The sequence below is a fragment of the Pinus tabuliformis genome, chromosome 3_2 (genome assembly GCF_031772625.1).
Source record: "Pinus tabuliformis cultivar Carrire ecotype Pingquan chromosome 3_2, CPIR1, whole genome shotgun sequence".
NCBI classification, from domain to species: Eukaryota; Viridiplantae; Streptophyta; class Pinopsida; order Pinales; family Pinaceae; genus Pinus; species Pinus tabuliformis.
Genome location: NC_142302.1, coordinates 829,058,883 through 829,071,404, shown reverse-complemented (window position 1 = coordinate 829,071,404; position 12,522 = coordinate 829,058,883).

Below are 12,522 nucleotides of genomic sequence, written 5' to 3'. Positions count from 1 at the left end.
TATATATCTCAATTAGAGATATATTTGTAAAAAGTAAAAGAAGTTATTCTAGATAAGTATGTTAGTGAGATAAACCTCTTTCCGTTTCCAAAAATTCAGCTCCAGCAGTTCACAATATTCTCTGTCAAAAACAGGACTTTGCACAATCTGAAATATAGGTTGTGAAGATATGTATTTATCTCCCGTTTTGTAACACCTATGTAAAAAGTGATATAGGTTTTTCTATATTGGACTTTTAGGAACCCAAACCTCCTCCAATATCTCAAAATTCATTTTTGATTTGCCACAATAGTTTCTGAAAAATTATGACTTAAATAAGAAATTTCTGGAAAATGTACCAATTTTGCTCTGATTTCATCTTTTAACCTTAATTTTCTTTTAACTGTTTTTACCTTTACTTTGGATAAAATTCATTATTTCTGGTGAAAGTGTCTTCATCTCTATTTAACCCTTACTACCTCCATGTTTACTTTTACTGTTTACCTTGACTGCTCTATTTTTTTCATCTATCTTCACTTTGATTTTTCAATCTGATACACTTTTACTGATACTCTTTCAATATCCTTTACTGTGTTTTTACTTTTACTACATATTTTAACATTTTACTGTGTATTTCAACAGTAAATCATTTAGTTTTTATATGTATCAGCATATAGTAATGGATATTGATCAACTTTCTATATGTTTGATATGTTTTTCTTTTGACTGTATGCTCTGTCTGGTTCCTTTATTTCAACAATCAATGTCTTTGTGTGAATGATTTATTTCTTTGTTCCATGTATAATTGTTTTCTACTGAATGAATAAAGGTTTTAAAATAGATTTCCTTTCGAGTCTTGGATTAAACAAGTTTTTTGACTAGTATCAAAATTATTTATCCAAGCTCTAGTCTTCTACTAATTACCTGCAAAATACAACAATTTGTTAATAAAACACAAGTCTACGAGGAGGTGACCGGAGGCCGTAATGAAACTGGGAAGAACTGTGGACAGAGTCTAGAAGATGTTTGGGGCAGAATCCATGGTGAAATCATGTCTCAGAGGGTCAGGGTGGCGCCGGAAGGGTTTGATAAGTTTCACTGTGTAATTCAGTAAAAGGCATGAAAATGAGGGTTTTCAGGGTTTTAATGGGTAATGAGTAAATTGGCAAGGAATTTTATATTATGAACAGTGAGTGGTTTCGGGTTGAGCGGGGAGGCGGTATCAGAGGCCATTGCACTGCTTTTGTGGATGAGGCAGTATTGAGGAGGGGTCACCCGATCTACTCCAGCGCTCGACACGTAGCAGTTGAGGGGCTGGGGAAGACCACCTTATTGGGCGGGTAAAGGTCGGCTATCAAGTGTAGCTGATATGACTGTGGACCGTCGGATGAGGGGGATGGTGATCGAATGGCAGTCGGGCGAGGGAGGTGTGCAGGTGATAAGAGCATGGGTTGTGGGGAAACCAGGGCTTTAATATCCAGTGGTATGGGATTAATTTATAGGTTAATGACGGGTTAAAATGATCCGACAGGGCTTAATGACGAGATTAATTGGTTTTTTCGTGATATTGGGTAATTTATAGTTTATATTGAAACTAAGGGTTGGGATATTTATTCAGGGGATTTCTTTAATATAAGGGAAAAGGTATATCGAGGGATTTATATAATCAAGTTAAAAATTAGTATGAAATGAGCGAAGTGAGCATACCCTTAGCATAATGTAAAATTCGCACATTTTATTCTCATACATTTGATACTTAGGATAAAACACTTTTGTGGGTTTTTTGGGTGAAATAGAATTTACATGGGGGTTTTTACTTTTCCTAGGCAAATGAAGTCTAACCTTAGGAAAAGGGGTTTTATTAGGGTAGTGAAGGGGGGTGACTTTTATGAAGGGGATTCTAACACTTGATGTCCATAAGTCATTAAGTTGAGGGTCTGGTCCCACCAAAAGTCAGAGAAATGCTCTGAGCCTCTTTGACTTGAAGGATTTAAAGTACTTAGAACATACTTGTGGATAGGAAATTAGTAAGTAAAGGGAAAAATGAATGAGGGGGAGTTAATCACATTAACTTGCAAACCTTTGTTTTTTCTTCCATAATTGATCATACATATTGAAATATGTGTCTAAGCATGATGCATGTGTTTTGATCCAATCAACTTTATACTTCAGTAACCTTTCTTCTACTTACCCATTTACTTACCCTAACATTTTTTCTTCATTTTATTTGGGTGCATTTAGACTAGCAAACCCTTATCATCCATTTTTCTTTTGAAAAGTAATCTATCTAATTCTAACCTTATATCATCCAAGGGCTCAGATTAAACTGATGAGCTCCTTTTATTTTCTCTACCTATCTAATGATCTGCCAAGATTAAACTGTTTGGTCAGATTTTATTCTCTAACTATAAACATAAAATTCAAATCATGAAATAACCAAGATTAAACAGTTTGATTACCATGGATTGTGGCATGAATAACAAGCTGCACACAATCATTATTATGCATAAAAGTAAATAGGAGTGGCATTTAGACTTGCACACTTTCATGGTCTCTTTTTGTTTTTGGGGTTCATATATTTTCATTTTTTTACCTTCTCTTATTCTTTTTGTCCTTTGATATTTCTTTTAGGACATACCCTCTTTACATTTTTTAATTTTTTAATAATATGGAAAACATTTGCAGAAAGCAAAGGTATGTACAATATTACAAAGCTTGACCTTAGTCATTCAAAATTATGAATCCTATTGGTATAGGAACCTAACATGTTCTATCCCATCTATGTTGTCAAAGAGACCAAAAAATGTATCATTTTATACCTCGTTGTAGGTCCAAATGTTTGATGCCTTCCTATTGAGATACGCCCCTAGCCACAAATATTGCCTTATATTTATCAGTACTTCCATCTGCTGGATGTTTAATCTTCTAGAACCACTTGGAAGTTACCACATATTTGTCTTTAGGCCTAGGTACAATCTCCAAAACTCCATTTCTCATTATTTTTTGATACTCTTCATTCGTGGCATCTTTCCATTATTAATATTTGACAGGCTCTTCAAAGGTGGATCGTTGTGCTTTTATTAACTTCATCATATAGGCAATATACCTTGAATATATTTTGGGTATCTTACTTTCCCTGAATGTTCCTTTGGTAACTTTATGTCCCTTGGCATCAAGGAGAGTATACTTTAACCAATTAGGCCTCTTTCTACTTTCAGGGACAATGAATTGTTGCATAAATTCAATAGGACTTATCACTTCAGGATTCGAATTTTCTTCCTCCATTGTGCACTATTCTTCAAATATTGAAAGTTCTTCATCATCAAAGTCAATTAAGAGATCCTTCGATTTCTTGAATGCAATACTTTCATCAAAGATCACATATCGGCTTACTTATATTTGGTGTCCTTCCTTTATGTAGATCCTATATGAGTTTGAGGTATTAATATAGAAAAAAATATTCCTTTCACGCGTGTAGGATCCAACGTCTTTCTTTTATCCTTCAGAGTGTCAATATAGACAGGACAGTCAAATATTTGGAGATGGTTCGTGTTTGCTTTCTTCCCAATGAATGCTTCTTCTGGAGTCATATTTTCTATTGATCTATGAGGAATTCAATTTTGAACATATACAATAGTCTTTATTGCTTCACTCCATGAAAATTTTGGCAATTCGTAATCATGTAACATGGCTCTTACACTTTCTTCAATAGTTCTATTCTTTAATTCAAGAACTCCATTTTTTTTGGGATTATATGGGACTAGCAACTCCCTCTAAATCCTATCATCCTTACGAAAGGATATGATTTCCTTGGAAGTGTATTATCCTCCATTGTCAGATCTTAGTATCTTTATTCTCCTTTCTGTAAGGTTCTCCACTTTAGCTTTGAATTCTTGAAATTTCTTGAATAATTAATCCTTAGACTTCAAAATATAGATCCAAGTTTTCTTTGAGTGGTGATTAATGAATGTCACACAATATAGATGACCTCAAAGAGACTTTGTAGACATAGGACCACAAACATCATCATGAATTATATTTAGAATTTCTTTTGACCTTGAAGAACTGCTTCTGAATGGTCTTTTAACATTTTTACATAATGCACATCCCTTGTATACTCCTTCATGATCCTCCTTGAGTTCAGGAATGCCATTCAACATTGAATTTAAAGTTGGTAAGATTTTGTAGTGAAGGTGACCAAACATTCTATGCCAAATTTCACATGGACTTACATTAATGGGAATCAAAGCTTGAGAGACAGGTGTCAACAATTTGTAGAGTCTTCCTTCACGAATCCCAATGATCTTTTAATTTTAGATGCTATATTTTTTATCCCATACTATAACCTCTCCATCTATAAAAATTAATTTATCTCCCTTATCCTCTACACATGAAATAGAAGGTATATTATTTTTCAAACCTAGAATAAATAGGATGTTGTTGAGATGAATATTTCCTCCATTCTCTAGCTCCAATGAGGTTGATATAATTCCTCTTTCATGATAGCTCTTCTTGTCACCGACCTCAATGGAGTAAGAATAGTTTCCCCTTGATAAGGTATTTAGTTTCTTTTACTCACCTGTCATATTTCTTGATGCTCGACTATCAATTACCCAAATATTTTAATCTTCAAATGTGTCAATAAGTGCAAAGAATAACCTTTCGTATTTTGTACAAGTCTTGGTCATACTATTCTTAATGGATAAGAGGAGATTCAATAATTCCTTGATACCTTCCTTGAGATGAATTTTACCGTAGAACACTTATTTAAGGACTTCGTCAAGGATGTAGTGATATTAATCATGCCCTTAGCAAACCTTAGCTCTGATACCATGTTGAGAAATCTATAGGGCTATAAATAGGAGGATTTCTCTTAAACTCGATAACTGCTTATGATTCCTTTTTACTTTTTCTTAATTATTAGCTTCTTCTCTTATTATTAAGTTATTCTTATCATAAAACAACTACCAAAACAATAATATGAACAATACACAGGAACACACGAAAAAGGCTACAAGACAGAGAAAAAACCTCTCCACTTGAGAGGAAAACCCACAAATCTCTTCTCTTCTTATAGATTCTCCAAATGATGATTTCCAAGACTGTTAAACCAAGACCAATACCCTCCCAAGTCCAAGTCCGATCTTCTTAACGAATTTCCTCCTTTTTCCAAGTCAAAACCAATCAAATATCTTCTAGTTGCACAACCTTAACCCCCAACTACAAAATTTCAACCTCGACTACAAGTCTGAAAATTTTGGTCCCTACAACAATTGCTACCTCCACACGTGTGATAAAATCTAGGCCTTCCAAGGCTTCCTTTAACTTTTTCTTGAGTTTATCCTTGTTCTAGGGCTAGAGGATGTCCTAATAGACCCTAGTTCAACCTTCTTTCTGAAATTTCTCCATGCTCAATCTTGCAAGAGCAAACCCTAGCCTCCTTCTTTTGCACGTGTGAAAAGAGAGAGAGAATTAACCCAAACACGTTTCCTTCATCCTTCTTCCTTCTTTTATATCCTTATTCCTCTTCTCCTTCACTTGAATGATGAGATAATTAATGATGTCCATAGGAGGTCGAGTTCCCTCTTATATAGGCTTTCAAGGTGGACAAAATGGCCTAATTGGGAATGACTTCTTAGCTGCTTGGGCGACTTGTTCTAGGAGGGTATTTTGAAACTTTTAAATACAAAAGGTAACTATTTTTGTAAGTTACAATGTGCCCGATGGGGTCTTCTGTTGGGAAAAATACTGAGAGCGGGGTGGGGGGTGAATCAGTATTTTAAAATGACTTCAAAACTTTTTATTTCATATCTAATTTCTATATGATACTATCATTCATGCAACCAACATATGTAAATGATTTTAGTAAAGGAAAATAACATATATCCAGTTAACTAAGTTTTCAAATATTTCATCATCAGTTCATCTTTCACCAGTGCATCATTACTTCATTATTTATTAATTACACAGTAACCATAAGAAGTAAGACCAGAATAAACTATCACACATGAGAACACCATGATTTCCAGGTGGACACAAAATGTCAGAGAAAACCACTGATGTCATTGCCTATGCCTTCTTCTTTTATTATAAATCAAAACATATTACAATCTTGTATTGGCGCAGTTTAATACTAGTATGCAGGCACCCACATAGAAAGGGCTACAACCTTATTTAGTTCTCTAGCACCCACTGGATGGGAGCTATGACCCCCTCATCTCGTTTACTGGATCCTACGAGAAGGGAGCTCCTACCCCATGCATAGATTTACGGACTACCACTAAAAGGAAGCTATGATTCCCTTACTGAAGGCTCCAACCCTTAGAGCCTCTTATGAAACATGTTTCATAATATTTCATACTAGATCCACCTGACTCAAACTTGTAGGCCACCTTTCATCATATTTTTAGACTGGACCCAATTCCAACATTAAGCCTAATACCAAGTAATAATACTAAAACCAAATACTGAATCAACTCATCCAATCAACATCACCAACCTAATCATTGAATCTTAATCAACCAATGAAACTGGATCAAACCAATGCATAACGTATCACATGAATACTCAACAACTCATCAATATACCAATCCATGCTCTATTCATCACGTAAACCAATTGTTGTCACTGCAAACCCTCATTAACCATACATCAGAATGTATGCGCTACTGTTATGAATAACACCAGTGTATGTACACATTTTCTCTATACAAAACCTGCATAGAGATCTCATAACACTAAACAGTGAATCATCAACCATTGAACCATACTTAGATCATTCCACCAATCATATATTAACACATATTACTGAATCAAACATAAATAATCATATTTTAGCATTATTATCAATCAATATACCATTTAACCCAATCAATATTGTCAGATACATATCATCACATCAGAGACATCATCAACAGATAACATCAATTAGAACATAATTGATCAAATGTCATCAACAAGTCATACTACAAAACCCTAGTATATGTACGTGACTTCCACAAAATACATCAATGTATGTACGCTCTTACCATACACAAAACCCATATACATATCTACACATATTGAAAATGCTTCACATAATATATACACGACCACATAGAAGTAGATTCATGTATGTACGTGACTAACCTAAGTAAAACTAGCATACAAATATGAAATCACTGAATTATACATTGCCTGCACCACACAACATCTGTGAAAACCAAATGTCAGAATACACACTATTACATTCACACATTATTATACCATCATCATAGATCTATCAAACCATACACAAATTAAGCTATATGTATTCATTTTAGATCTGTCAAATCTGATCCATCTCCATGCTCCCTGGTGGACACCTATTTTAGATAAAATCATTCATAAACAATCCACCACTTACACACATTACACTCTGATCTCCATCTCCTTATATAGCTTTAGCCTTATCCAATACCTTAGGCCAATCCCATAGTAATTCAAGTGGTATTCCTTGACAGGATCAAATATCAATTGACATATCGATTACTATGGGCCAATACCATGGTAAAGACCCCTCATATCCAGATTACCATGGTATGGATTATGTACATGACTTTTCTTCAAAATACCTATGTATGTATGCGACCTTGCTTCATAGGAACCATGTATAATTTCTCAAACATTACCTTTATTATTCATTTGTCTCTATATTTTGATTTCTCTATCCATATCATCTATAGCATTTGTTCCAAACTGTAAAAACACCATGATATCAGAATGTTGACATCTTTATCAGGTAGGTGTCCATCAAGGATAACACATTAGCCATAATGAAAATAATATCCCCCTTTGGAATTGATTGCAACCACTTTCATGTTTGGTCACCACCTATAATCACCTGCAAACACACCTGCAAAGAACAAGGATTCTTACCAAGTCTCCTTCTCCAAACACCAAGATTCTCTCCCCCTTTGACATCAAGGTAAAGTAGTTGACCAATGATTAATGAAGGCTTCTCTTCTCCCTTTGTAGAGAGGATTATTGTAAGTCTGATCTGTTGAAAACTACATATTGACCATGCTCCCCCTGAGCATATGTTGAACCATATGAAAATATACAATAAAAGCATAAGACTTTATGACTCAATCAAATATGACCTTTCCTATCACACATGACTCATGACTCCATCAATAACCCAACACACTGGGGTTACATTTTTGACTCACCATTACATCAATTTCCCAAAATAATGGGATTGCATACATAAATGACTTGACCCCATTACATGACTAAATTTTATAATGATTTACAATGTGGGTGTTTATATGAACTTTACATTAAGAGAAATGTTTGACATTTATAATAAAAACCTAAGACCTCAATGGTGAGGTAGAAATACCATGATAGTCATCAACAACCATCATACACCATATAGGATCTTGCAACATGAATATCTGATTGCAGCAACATAGATATCATCATCATAAAGAGGATTATGTAAGATGAGGTAGTGTAGTATCAATATTCAACATTATCAACATGTGACTAAATATGCAATGTCTCCAAGCATCACCAAGAAACTATAATAGAAGCATAAGATAATGCAGCAACTAATCCCTTTGATCTCATATCATCAACATGTTCTTTCCATATATAAGAAGATCCATAATCCATAGACAACAATATCAATCTATTATTGATCCACAACACCATAGGCAACATATATTCTTTGAGTGCACCAATAAATCAAGAATACCTAAGTCATAGGACTTGATTGGCAACATCATCCATGACTTCATCATTACTAATGACAACAGTATATGTATCTTCACCAATAGAAACAACAACTATACATCACCAATGATATGTACTCATCATAAATCAACATGCAATAAGAAATTTTCTATATATCATAATGCCAACAATGCACTATTAGAAGCATAGAAGATTCCCCCCCTAAACTTTTGCAACTATTCACTATCAAATATGATCATATACACTTCACCAATCAACAAATCCATCAAATAACCAAAGAAACAATGATACTTTGCAACAACTCATAAACCAACATTATTTCTAAGTAAAATCTGATCATCATCAACAGACTGTAACCAATCAATGTCAAAACCAAAAACCCAATAATAATAATTGATTAAAGAATATCAGAAACTCCCCCTTAGTCTATCCCATTGTTTCTTCATCTCAGATAAAAATATGTGAATGTCTAGATCAAAACTCACATATACACATGAGTTTCCTTTATGAGATCCCCGTATAGAAGGTAAAATGTTGAGATTTCTATAATAATAGCTCCCCTTGAACATACCATACATGTTCATTGTTCCTTTTCACTGCTACTTCATCAATGCAATGTTAGTTGTATAATAATCACCAAATGAATGTCACACCAAAATAGAGAACCATCACAAAGATACTCATGCATAACTCCCCTTGAGATCATACACTATTGATCCTGTGGACCTGATAATCATCACCTGCTCTTCATGAGGTCATGTACCTCACATCATTTCTGCAGTCACTATTAGAAGTATGCTTTAAACAAAATAGATTGTAGTGGGAACTATCTTCTTTTATTCTAAATCTGAAGAAGAAGAGGAACTATACCTCTTATTTCTACTTGAATTATTCTCTGCTAGAAGATATAATTTTTTTGGATTTTTGTATCCTATTGCTATAACCTTTCCAGTTTCTTCATCTACAAGTTTGCATTTAGTTCATTTAAACACAATTATACATCCTTTGTCAGCTATTTGACCTACATTTAGAATATTCTGCTTTAGCCCTTGAACTAATAATGCAACAACTTATTTTGCATACTTCTCAAGTTTGATTCTACCTTTTCCCATAACTTTTGTTGGAACACTATTTCCAAGAATCACCTTACCATGTTTGTTTTTCTTGACGAAATCAAACTTGTCCTTATCTATAGTCATGTGATGAGAGCATCTGCTATCTATGTACCATTCTTCTTCATCTTCAAATGAGCAAAGAGCAAGGACACACCTTGTTTGTTCTTATTATTTCTTCTTATTAAGAGAATTCATGCTGGATCCATATTTCTTAGGTATTTTGGTAACAATATTCTTATCAGATTTCTTTCCATGTTGTCTGTGGAGGTTCATTGACTTGTTCCTACATTTTTTTTCTACATGCCCAAACTTGTTACAAGCATAACATCTTATATGACTAGAAAATGAAAATGGAGTTGATCAATCATTATATTTTTGTTTCATATTCCTTCTATTGCAATCAATATATTTGTGGCCAAATATGTTGCAAGCAAAATAATATCCCTTAAAGAAACCTAAGTACATGGGCTAATGATATTCTTGTGAAGTGGTTATTTACTTGATATGAAAATAATTTTCTTTTGCAATTGGATGCAACGTGTTCATAATTATGACATATAAAGATTTAAACATTATTGATTAGATGAAATAATTGATTAATGTTTCTATTATTGGGAACAAGTGATCTCTTTTGAAAATTCATATTCCTTGGATGTTGATCTGGTTGACTTCTTATCTCTTTAATAGGAATTTCAGATTTCGTATTGTTATCCTTCAAGATCCTTGTACAAGCCTATGAACTAGATTCTCCTTTTACAGTTTCATGAAAACCAAGACCAGATTTAATAGAAGGAGACCTTTGATTACTAATAATGTTATCCAAAATCATAGTACTATATTCAAACCTCAAGTGTTTATCCTTTTCTTCTAATTTACCTTTTATAATAGTTACCTCAACCTCCATCTTTGGTATTGTTCTACTTTTACCCGATATTGCTTCGTCATTCCTTATTCAACTTTTCTTCCTTCTTCCAGTTGCTTCTTCAATTTGATAATCTCTTCCTTCAACCCATTCTCTTGTTCTTCAAATACTTGAAGTAGCTCTTTATTTTTCTTGTTTGACTTTTCAAGATCTTCTCTTAGATAAATGATCTCAACTTCAAGTCATTCACAATATTTTTTATATTATACTGCATCACTTACTGATTTAACATGATCCCTATTATCATATGCCTGCAACTTATCATTAAGATTGTTTATCATTTTTAAAGAAAAATTAATTTTTGTTCTAATATTGAGAACTTCCTCTAACTTGACTTATTTTGAATTAGTAACTCCATTTGAAATAACATACTTATCTTTTGATGCATCATTATTTTCTTTAGAAACAATATTAGTTGTTGGTTCTCTTGATGAACAATATTCCTTTATTTTTACTTCATGAATTTCATGTAGATTATACCATATTTCCTTTGTAGTTTCATCGTGCATAATCTTTCCTAATGTTGAATCTGGTATTCCACCAAATATTTCACTTAATGATACATTATTCTTTTATAATTATTCACCTGATGGAGGAGTTTTAGTGCAACCATTACATACTAAATTCAAAACTTCATATCCTCAGTTCATTAACTTAGATTTCATCTCTTCTTTCCACTCCTGATAGTTATCATTACTTATCATAAGCATACCTTTATTGTCCATAGTTTTTGACTTTCCTTGTTCTTCTGCTATAGATTTTTCTTGACCCATAAATGCAAATATTTCAACAACATCAGATGATTCATTGTCATTGTTCTTCTAAATTGACTTCTTCATTTGATTTTCTTTCTTCTTTTTCTTCTTTCTCATTGTCCCTCATCAACTTCAAGTGGATAGACTTATGCTTGAGTGACCCTCTATAATACCAATTATTGGGAAAAATATTGGGGGGAGGGGGTGAATCATTATTTTGAACTCACTTCAAAACTTTTAAGTTCATATTCTGATTTCTATACACTACTGTCATTCATGAAACCAATGTATGTACGTGACTTTAGTAAAGGTAAATAATATATATCCAGTTAACTAACTTCTCATATATTTCAACATCAATTCATCTTTAACCAGTGCATTAGTACTTCATTATTCATTAATTAAATAGTAACCATGAGCAGTAAGAGCAGAATGAACCATCACACATAAGCAACACAACAACACATAAGAACACCATGATTTTTAGATGGAAAGCCAATGTGGGAGAAAACCACCACTGCCATCATCTCTATATTCTTGTTTTATTATAAAGGAAAACATCTTACAATCTTGTACTGGTGCAATATCTTACCAATATGCAAGCACCCACTTGCATAAGGCTACAACCTTCTCTCGTTCTACAGCACCCACTGGAAGGGAGCTCCAACCCCCTGATCTCGTTTACCATCTCCTAATGGAAGGGAGATCCTAACCCCTGCACAGATTTACCAACTACCACTAGAAGGAAAAACTGACTCACTTACTGAAGGCTCCAACCCTCAGTACCTCTTGTGGACCACATTTCATAATATTTCATACCGGATCCGCCTAACTCAAACTTGCAAGGCACCTTTCATCATATTTTCAGACTCAACCCCTTTCCAACATTAAGCCCAATATGAAGTAATAATACTAAAATGAAGTACTGAATCAACTCATCCAATCAACATCAGCAACCTAATCACTGAATCTCAATCAACCAATGCAACTATATCAAACCAATCCATAACAGATCATATCTATACACAACCGC